Below are 9776 nucleotides of genomic sequence, written 5' to 3' on the forward strand. Positions count from 1 at the left end.
AGAACGGAGACTGAGGGCCAGGCCTTCTCGACCAACATCAGTGTGTGACCTCACCAATGCGCTTTTGGAAGAATGGTCGAAAATTTCTATAAACACACTCCGCAACCTCGTGGACAGCCTTCCCAGAAGAGTTGAAGCTGTAATAGCTGCAAAAGGTGGACCGACATCATATTGAACCCTATAGGTTAGGAATAGGATGGCACTTCAAGTTCATATGTGAGTCAAGGCAGATGGCCAAATACTATACATATATATAATATATATATATATATATATATATATATATATATATATATATATATATATATATATATATATATATATATATATATATATATATATATATACACACATATATATATATATATATATATATATATATATATATATATATATATATATATATATATATATATATATATATATATATATATATATATATATAAATATAAATAAAAGAGGCAGGTGAGTCCCCTGATCTCCAATTAAGAGCAGGTGGGGAGTACATTGCTCAAACAGTGGTGAAGTCACTGAAAGACATAATAAAACCAGGAAGTGGAACAAAAATAAGCATATTAGATATGACTAAACACAGGAAAACAACACAAAAAACTGTCTCAAAGATCAGGACACTAAACAATATACAATGCAGAAAAACACCATCCATGACAAACACTATCTTAGTTTTCATATGCCCCACATTTTGTAGGAATTAATCTTTTTATAATAAGTATGACTGCAAAAGAACCTATGCAGGTTGCCGGGGCCAAAAAAAGTTTTGAGTGCCAGCACTTTGTCAAAGAAGGTGAGAAATACTGTTGAATTCAGGAAAATAATTTGGAGCAAAGTACTTAGGTTCCTTAATAAACTTAGATTTCAATAAAGGTAACGTGATGCTAAATGTGCATTTATCAATTTCATTACCGTATTTTTCGGACCATAAGGTGCACCGGATTATAAGGCGCATTGTCACCAAACGGGTCTATTCAGGTCTTTTTTCAAGAGGATAGAGAAAAAGAAGGAGCTTATTGACTATGGCGCAGACTACAATTGCAGACGCGCGCAAATTTTCGGGACTTATGCAGACCCCAAATACACAACAACAGGTACCAATAGGCAAGGAAAGTTGGTTTTGCATAATAGGTTGAAGCAAAACTCCAGATAATATGTCTCTTAATAGGTTTCACTTTGGGGTCCTTATACACACAGCATAATAATAGCAGTATGTTGAAGCACAGTACGTCTGACTACGGCAGCTAGAATGCGCCGACAAGCCATCAAGCGGTGCAGCTTCGTAGCTTACCAAAGTCGTACTACAATATTTTGACAGATTTTTGAGCTCTGTGTGTAATGGTCTATATCAGAGGTCCCCAAACTACGGCACACGGGCCAGATACGGCCCACCAGCGTCCAAAAGCCGGCCCGTGGATAGTCCCAAGTAAAAAAAAAATTATAATTTTTAATTTTATTTAAAAAAAAAAAAAAATTATTTTTATTTGTCCTTTCTAGCCCATCCAGCAATCCATTTTGTACCGCTTGTCACTCTCAGGGTCTCTTAGCCGCTCAGGAAAATCATATTGTCTAAAAATGCATTTTCCCATCGATAACTTGACGTCATCACGTGCACGCTCTTTCAGTCAATTAGTGCACAAGGAAAAAAATGGCAAAATCATTGGGGAAACGTAAAATAGACTCCTAGTGTAGAGTTTTTAAACATCAGTGAACATATGACTTTTTTTTGTTTAGTGTAAGGAAAAGGCAGTTTGTCTAATCTGCAATGAAACAACTATATATATATATATATATATATATATATATATATATATATATATATATATATATATATATATATATATATATATATATATATATATATATATATGTACTGTATATATGTATATATATGTATACACATATATGTGTATATGGTCTATAATCTCAATGAAACATCAACATTTTGGTATTGTTTGTTTACGGGTACTTGCTTGCGTCATTTATTGAACAGGCGTCAGCCTGCAACCCACACGTATCTCTTATGTGTGACTGACATTTACTGGTCACACTTATCATTACACCATGTATCATATAAAATTGGTTCGAGGTTAGTGAGCACAACCAGAATTATTACATACATTAGGTGCACCGCGTTATAAGGCGCACTGTCGATTTGAAAGAAAATGAAAATATTTTTGAGTGCGCCTTATAGTCCGATAAATACGATAATCATTTATATTTATTGGACGTTGTTTTCTGCATGTAAAACTATAATTATTTTCTACAAAAAACGTTTTGTGTTAATTGTATTGGGTGTGCGGAACAATTTAATTATATCAGAGAAAAATATGCTTTGGTTTCCGAACGATTCGATTGCACAATTTCCATCCCAGAGCTCTCATCAGGGAAATGTTCTCTGAACAGTGGTCAAACTAATTCTACTTAAGTATTTGGCGATGGGAAAACATCTGGCATACTGCTCTTTGTTCCTCTCTGACCCTAGTAAATGATATACTGTATGGAGCGTAATTAGAGATGTATGAGGTACACTGTAGGTGATAAACCATTCAGGTAAATCCTGGTAATCCCTATCAAAGCTGAGCTTGGCTCTCCTTGACTGATTGCAAGCAAGGAGACAAGGATACCTTCCATAATACCAAAGTTGTATGAGAGACTTGGGCTGAGAACTGCAAGGTTGATGAGTAGACAGATTAATGAGTCTTTTCAAGGTTATCTTGTGCTGGAAGCCGCTGATGATGCGTCTACTCTTGAATTAAGCGTAATCAAATCTGACAAGGGTCTTTTGATTGACATTGTGGCGCTCATTTACCCTTAGACAATATTCATACAAATAAAAACCTACAAATGTGTTCACCTTAGGGGGGAAAAGGAATGCAATATATATTTACTGTGAAAATCTGCCGACTTAATTCAGCGTTCACCCATTTGTGAGGGGGATGAGTGTAATGTGCTGTAACTTACCAACGCCTGAAGAGCTGTGCTGGACAACGGGCTGACAGACCATGGCGTTTAGCTCATTGGCTCGCACTCGTGGACTTAAAGCACCCCTTTGATGCTGACAACATTGGCACTCATTTTATAGCGCTGGACCTAAATAGAATGTCTACAGCAGGGGTCGGGAACCTTTTTGGCTGAGAGAGCCATGAAAGCCAAATATTTTAAAATGTATTTTCGTGAGAGCCATATAAAAAATTTTAACAATGAATACAACTACCGTATTTTTCGGAGTATAAGTCGCACCTGCCGAAAATGCATAATAAAGAAGGAAAAAAACATATATAAGTCGCACTGGAGTATAAGTCGCATTTTTGGGGGAAATGTATTTGATAAAACCCAACACCAAGAATAGACATTTGAAAGGCAATTTAAAATAAATAAAGAAGAGTGAACAACAGGCTGAATAAGTGTACGTTATATGACGCATAAATAACCAACTGAGAACGTGCCTGGTATGTTAACGTAACATATGGTAAGAGTCATTCAAATAACTATAACATATAGAACATGCTATACGTTTACCAAACAATCTGTCACTCCTAATCGCTAAATCTGATGAAATCTTATACGTCTAGTCTCTTACGTGAATGAGCTAAATAATATTATTTGATATTTTACGGTAATGTGTTAATAATTTCACACATAAGTCGCTCCTGAGTATAAGTCGCACCCCCGGCCAAACTATGAAAAAAACTGCAACTTATAGTCCGAAAAATACGGTAAATGTGTGCATTTTTAAGTAAGACCAACATTTTTATAGTATACTAAGTCTCTTATTCTTTTTAATAACATTGTGATTCTGAAGCTAACCATCCATCCATCCACTTTTCGGAGTCGCGGGGGGTGCTGGAGCCTATAATTAAAGGCCTACTGAAATGATTTTTTTTTTATTTAAACGGGAATAGCAGATCCATTCTATGTGTCATACTTTATCATTTCGCGATATTGCCATATTTTTGCTGAAAGGATTTATTAGAGAAAATCGATGATAAAGTTCGCAACTTTTGGTCTCTGATAAAAAAAAGCCTTGCCCCTACCGGAAGTAGCGTGACGTTGTCAGTTGTTCACTTCCTCATATTTTCCTATTGTTTTCAACGCAGCTAGAGCTATTCGGACAGAGAAAGCGACGATTACCCCATTAATTTGAGCGAGGATGAAAGATTCGTGGATGAGGAACGTTAGAGTGACGGACTAGAATGCAGTGAAATACATATCTTTTTTCGCTCTGACCGTAACTTAGGTACAAGCTGGCTCATTGGATTCCACACTCTCTCCTTTTTCTATTGTGGATCACGGATTTGTATTTTAAACCACCTCGGATACTATATCCTCTTGAAAATGAGAGTCGAGAACGCGAAATGGACATTCACAGTGACTTTTATCTCCACGACAATACATCGACGAAGCTCTTTAGCTACGGAGCTAACGTGATAGCATCTGTCTCAAATGCAGATAGAAACAAAATAAATAAATCCCTGACTGGATAGACAGAAGATCAACAATACTATTAAACCATGTACATGTAAATACACGGTTAATAATTCTCAGCCTGGCAAAGCTTAACAATGCTGTTGCTAACGACGCTAAGGCTAACTTAGCAACTTAGCAACCGGACTGCACAGAGCTATGATAAAAACATTAGCGCTCCACCTACGCCAGCCATTCCTCATCTGCTCATCAACACCCGTGCTCACCTGCGTTCCAGCGATCGACGGCGCGACGAAGGACTTCACCCCAACACAGATGCGAAGGCGGTTAGCATCGGCTGGCGCGTCTGCTATCCAAGTAAGTCCTCCTTGTTGTGTTGCTGCAGCCAGCCGCTAATACACCGATCCCACCTACAACTTTCTTCTTTGCAATCTCCATTGTTCATTAAACAAATTGCAAAAGATTCACCAACACAGATGTCCAGAATACTGTGGAATTATGAAATGAAAACAGAGCTTTTTGTATTGGCTTCAATGGGCTACCGATACTCCTGTTTCACTGGCTACGTCACGCGCATACGTCATCATCCAAAGGCGTTTTCAACCAGAAGTTTAGCGTGAAATTTAAAATTGCACTTTATAAGTTAACCCGGCCGTATTGGCATGTGTTGCAATGTTAAGATTTCATCATTGATGTATAAACTATCAGACTGCGTGGTCGGTAGTAGTAGGTCTCAGTAGGCCTTTAAAATACTTATTACCATTAATGCGATTTCTTGAACAGGTGCGGTAGAAAACGGATGGGTGGAATAAAATGCATGAGAATGTTTTATATTTTGAATGTTATTTTTAACACTGTGATTACCAGTGGAATTATTCATTACTTGTCGTGTTCAGCAATGTCAGCTAAGATTTATCTGAGAGCCAGATGCAGTCATCAAAAGAGCCACATCTGCAACAATACATATACGTAATGATAACTTGAGATACGAAAGAATGCAGAAAAATGGAGGGGAAGAAAGAGAAGCAACCTTAACCTTGTAGATTGTTATAGTAACAATAGGTTAAGCTTTGTCAGTGTGCCATGTGTTATACCCAGTGTGCCATGTGTTATTGTATTGTTGATAATAAAGGTAAAGTACTGGTATTGTTTATTATCAATAGCACTATTTCTATTGGTATTCATATTGCTCCATTTTTAGTGTAATAATGCTCATTGTCATTTCTGTATTTTTTTAAAATTTTTTTTCGCTAACTGCTTATTTGCTATTACTTTTACCATCATATTGGTACATGTCGTATTTGCTGATGTTGCTCTGTTGTTGTTGTTGTGTTTGCTGTTGTTGTTTTTGTCTCTCTGTCTAATCCCCCTCTTGTCCCCACAATTCCCCCCTCTGTCTTCCTTTTTCTCTCTTTCTATCCCCTCCTGCTCCGGCCCGGCTGCACCAAATGATAATATAAATACATTTAATAAAGTCAAAATACAAGTAAGGCAACAAGAGAAGTATCCTACACTTCTCTTTTGTAAAGTAAATCTGAACAGCCGATATGGGCATCTACATCTGCTATATGATTTGCCCGAGAAGCTGGGCAGGACATTATAAAAAAAAAAAAAGAAAAAAAAAAGAAAAAAAAAGAGCCACATCTGGCTCGAGAGCCATAGGTTCCCTACCCCTGGTCTACAGTAAGTTACAGTGTGTTTCCAGAACCTAGATCTTTAATAACTCAAAAGTATAGCAGCACAATCAATGGGTTTTTTTTCTCATAACAAATTACACTATTTTTCCAAGATTACAGGTCATGTAATGTTTGGGTTTTGGTTGTACTTCCTATGTTCTGCGTTCAGTTCCCGTTTTGAGCTCTTACTTTCTGTTCACTTCCTGTGTGTGTTATCCTGCAGTGACTTTACCACTGCTCCTAAACATGTTACTCCTCACCTGCCTCTCATTAGTGATCAGGAGACTCACTTGTTTCAGATCGCTATTCAGAGAGCTTTAAAGCCAGCCTCATGCCTTGATGGGTGCAGGATTATTGCGTCGTTGCTAAAGTTTGTGTTTCTTTGCTTTTTGTGTGGCATGCATAGTGTCTATGCTTTGTATTTTGCCCAACTTTTCCTTGGGCTTCCCATGCACTTTCCTGCGGCACTCGTCCCTGTGTTTTGCTTTGTTTATGGAATTAAAATACTTTTTTACCTGCATGTTGTCTCCAGTCTAGGCATCTTGACCGCTACAATGCTGAGACGTAACACAGAGTTATGCGATTGGTGGGTGGCCATCTTCATGCAGGTCCAATTATGTACACTGATCAATCAATGCTATTACATTTTCATTGGTGTGGACAATTTAACATACTTAATAGGGCATCCTCAAATCATTTATTCTACTTTTGAATGACACTAAAATGTATCAATGGGAATTGAAAAAAAATCTAAATACCATACTGATGATAGTAATAGGAAATATAACACCTTGTGCTGGTAAAACAAGCTTGACACAAAAGTAGAAATGTGCACAAAAAATCACACAAATTCTGTGTTTAAAAAAAAAGAACAAGTTCATTGTGATGCAAAGACACAAATATGTTAAGATGTAACAATTTATTTCATTTACAGTGTGTCACATTTTGTGTTGAAGTAAAGTTATGCCTAACGTGATTGGTCACCACAAACATGTACTATATTTTAGACATATTTTGTATTTACTGTTTTGATAGTCTGTTTAGTTTAGGCCTCTGCCTAAAGACAATATATAATTTATCATTTTCTTCACCCTTTTTTTACTAATTTTATGTTACACCCAAATATACTGTATGTTGATTCAATAAAATATACTTAAAGACAATATAGCTGTCCAAGCATATTGTTGGTACTTTGATCTGTAAACGTTTCAAATCAAAACAATGGAATGTACAAGACAACATTAGTAACAGGGTTGATTTTGTGAACAAAAATCTCTTTAAAAACAAAAACCATTGAATTTGACTCTCTTTGATGTACAATTATTATTTTTTATTACAAAAAAGCACCACTTAATCGATTTAGTTAAATTTTTATCCAGATACTCACCAAAATACATTTTCTTCTGCTCCTGTTGGTTATGAATGCTGAGTAAGTCCAAATTATGAATATTTAAATTTCAAATGTTAGCTAGCAGACTACTTCCTGTTCACTGAAATCGCTACTTTCAACATGTACGATTGTTGTGTTGTTTGGCCAAATCCTGCTGTTGAGGTGATTTTGTACAACAACAACAAAAAAATCACAATATTAAAAAATTCACTTGACAGGATTAAAAACCAGTGATTGACTTTTTTATATACGTATATATATATTTTTTAAAAACATGAAAAATCCTAAAAAAGTGAAACATTATTCAAACTTACTGGCTTCTGTCAACTCATAAAAGTTATTCAACGGGCCTGTTAAAGTTTAAAAAGTGAATTTAAACAACAACCAACAGTCGTCACTGTGAGGTGTCTATTTGGTCATGTGACCAACCAGTCCAGCTTGCACGGCCTGCGTCAGGACATCAGCCCGATGCAGAGGCGGTAGTAAAGTGTTGCGGTAAAGATGGAGAAGGGGCTGTGTGGTAGTTGGCAGCAGCTGAGTAGCTCTGGTTGAGGATGGGTAAGTGGCAATTTTGAGAGGTGACAGATTGTGATGGTAATACAGACCATCACACTCCTTGAGCCAAGCGCTTTTCCTTCCGTCTTCGATTGCAGAACCACACTCAGGCCACCTTCCAAACACAATTCTTGGTCAACACTCCTGGTCTAACGGTTAGCTCGAGTGAACTAGCGGGTCAAAAGGTTAGCGTGAGTGAAGTAGCGTGGTCTAACAATTAGCGTGAGTGAACTAATGTGGTCTAACGGTTAGCGTAAGTGAACTAGTGTGGTGTAGCGGTTGGTGTGAGTCAACTAGATGGTGTAACGTTAACGCGAGTAAACTAGCTCATGTAACGTTAGCGTGAGAGAACTAGCGGTGTTTAACAGTTAGCGTGAGTGAACTAGCGTGGTCTAACGTTTAGCGTAAGTGAACTAGCTGGTGTAACATTTAGCGTTATTTAACTAGCTGTTGTAATGATTAGCGTGAGTGAACTGACGATGATTAACAGTTAGCGTGGGTGAACTGGCCGGTCTAACGTATTGTATGTATTGTAGTGCACCTCCTAGCATGGGACCTAAATATTACAGACTTAAAGGCAGTGCTCCCGAGCTTCCATGAACATAGTATTACTAGTAGAGATGTCCGATAATGGCTTTTTTGCCGATATCCGATATCCCGTTATTGTCCAACTCTTAATTACAGATTCCGATATCAACCGATACCGATATATACAGTCGTGGAATTAACACATTATTATGTCTAAATGTGTTGTGATGCCACGCTGGATGCATTAAACAATGTAACAAGGTTTTCCAAAATAAATCAACTCAAGTTATGGAAAAAAATGCCACCATGGCACTGCCATATTTATTAGTTAGTGCTGCAAGGGGTTCTGGGTATTTGTTGTGTTGTGTTTATGTTGTGTTACGGTACGGATGTCCTCCCGAAATGTGTTTGTCATTCTTGTTTGGTGTGGGTTCACATTGTGGCGCATATTTGTAACAGTGTTAAAGTTGTTTATACATCCACCCTCAGTGTGACCTGTATGGCTGTTGACCAAGTATGACTTGCATTCACTTGTGTGTGTGAAATGCCGTAGATATTATGTAATTGGGCCGGCACGCAAAGGCAGTGCCTTTAAGGTTTATTGGTGCTCTGTACTTTTCCCTACGTCCGTGTACCACTCCGTACAGCGGCGTTTTAAAAAGTCATAAATTTTACTTTTTGAAACCGATACCGATAATTTCCGATATCACATTTTAAAGCATTTATCGGCCGATAATATCGGCAGTCCGATATTATCAGACATCTCTAATGACTAGTGGAGCAAAAACTGAACAAAGTGTACTCCAATGTGAAGCGAGAATACAGGGGGAGACAGCTTCCACATTTCCACACGTCCCTATTTATGATCCCTGCATACACCCCTCTCAGGAAAGCTGCACGTACATATTGTTGTGAGAAACTGGAAATATATGATGTTCCATAATGTAACTGGATGCATGGTCAAATAAATTAAAACCCTAACCATTACAACTTGGCCTGATGCACTGTTTCCAGAGGACGAACTGGGATGTGTTTAAACATCAGGACCAGAATGTGTTCACAGACCGTGTGCTGTGTAATATAAAAAAACTGCAACTTGACATGGTCACAGTGGACAGACACATCCGGATCTACTCGAACCTGAAACCTTGGAGGACCTGGGAGGTCCAGTGGCTGCTCATCACAGC

This window comes from Entelurus aequoreus, linkage group LG19 (assembly GCF_033978785.1).
Source record: "Entelurus aequoreus isolate RoL-2023_Sb linkage group LG19, RoL_Eaeq_v1.1, whole genome shotgun sequence".
NCBI lineage: Eukaryota > Metazoa > Chordata > Actinopteri > Syngnathiformes > Syngnathidae > Entelurus > Entelurus aequoreus.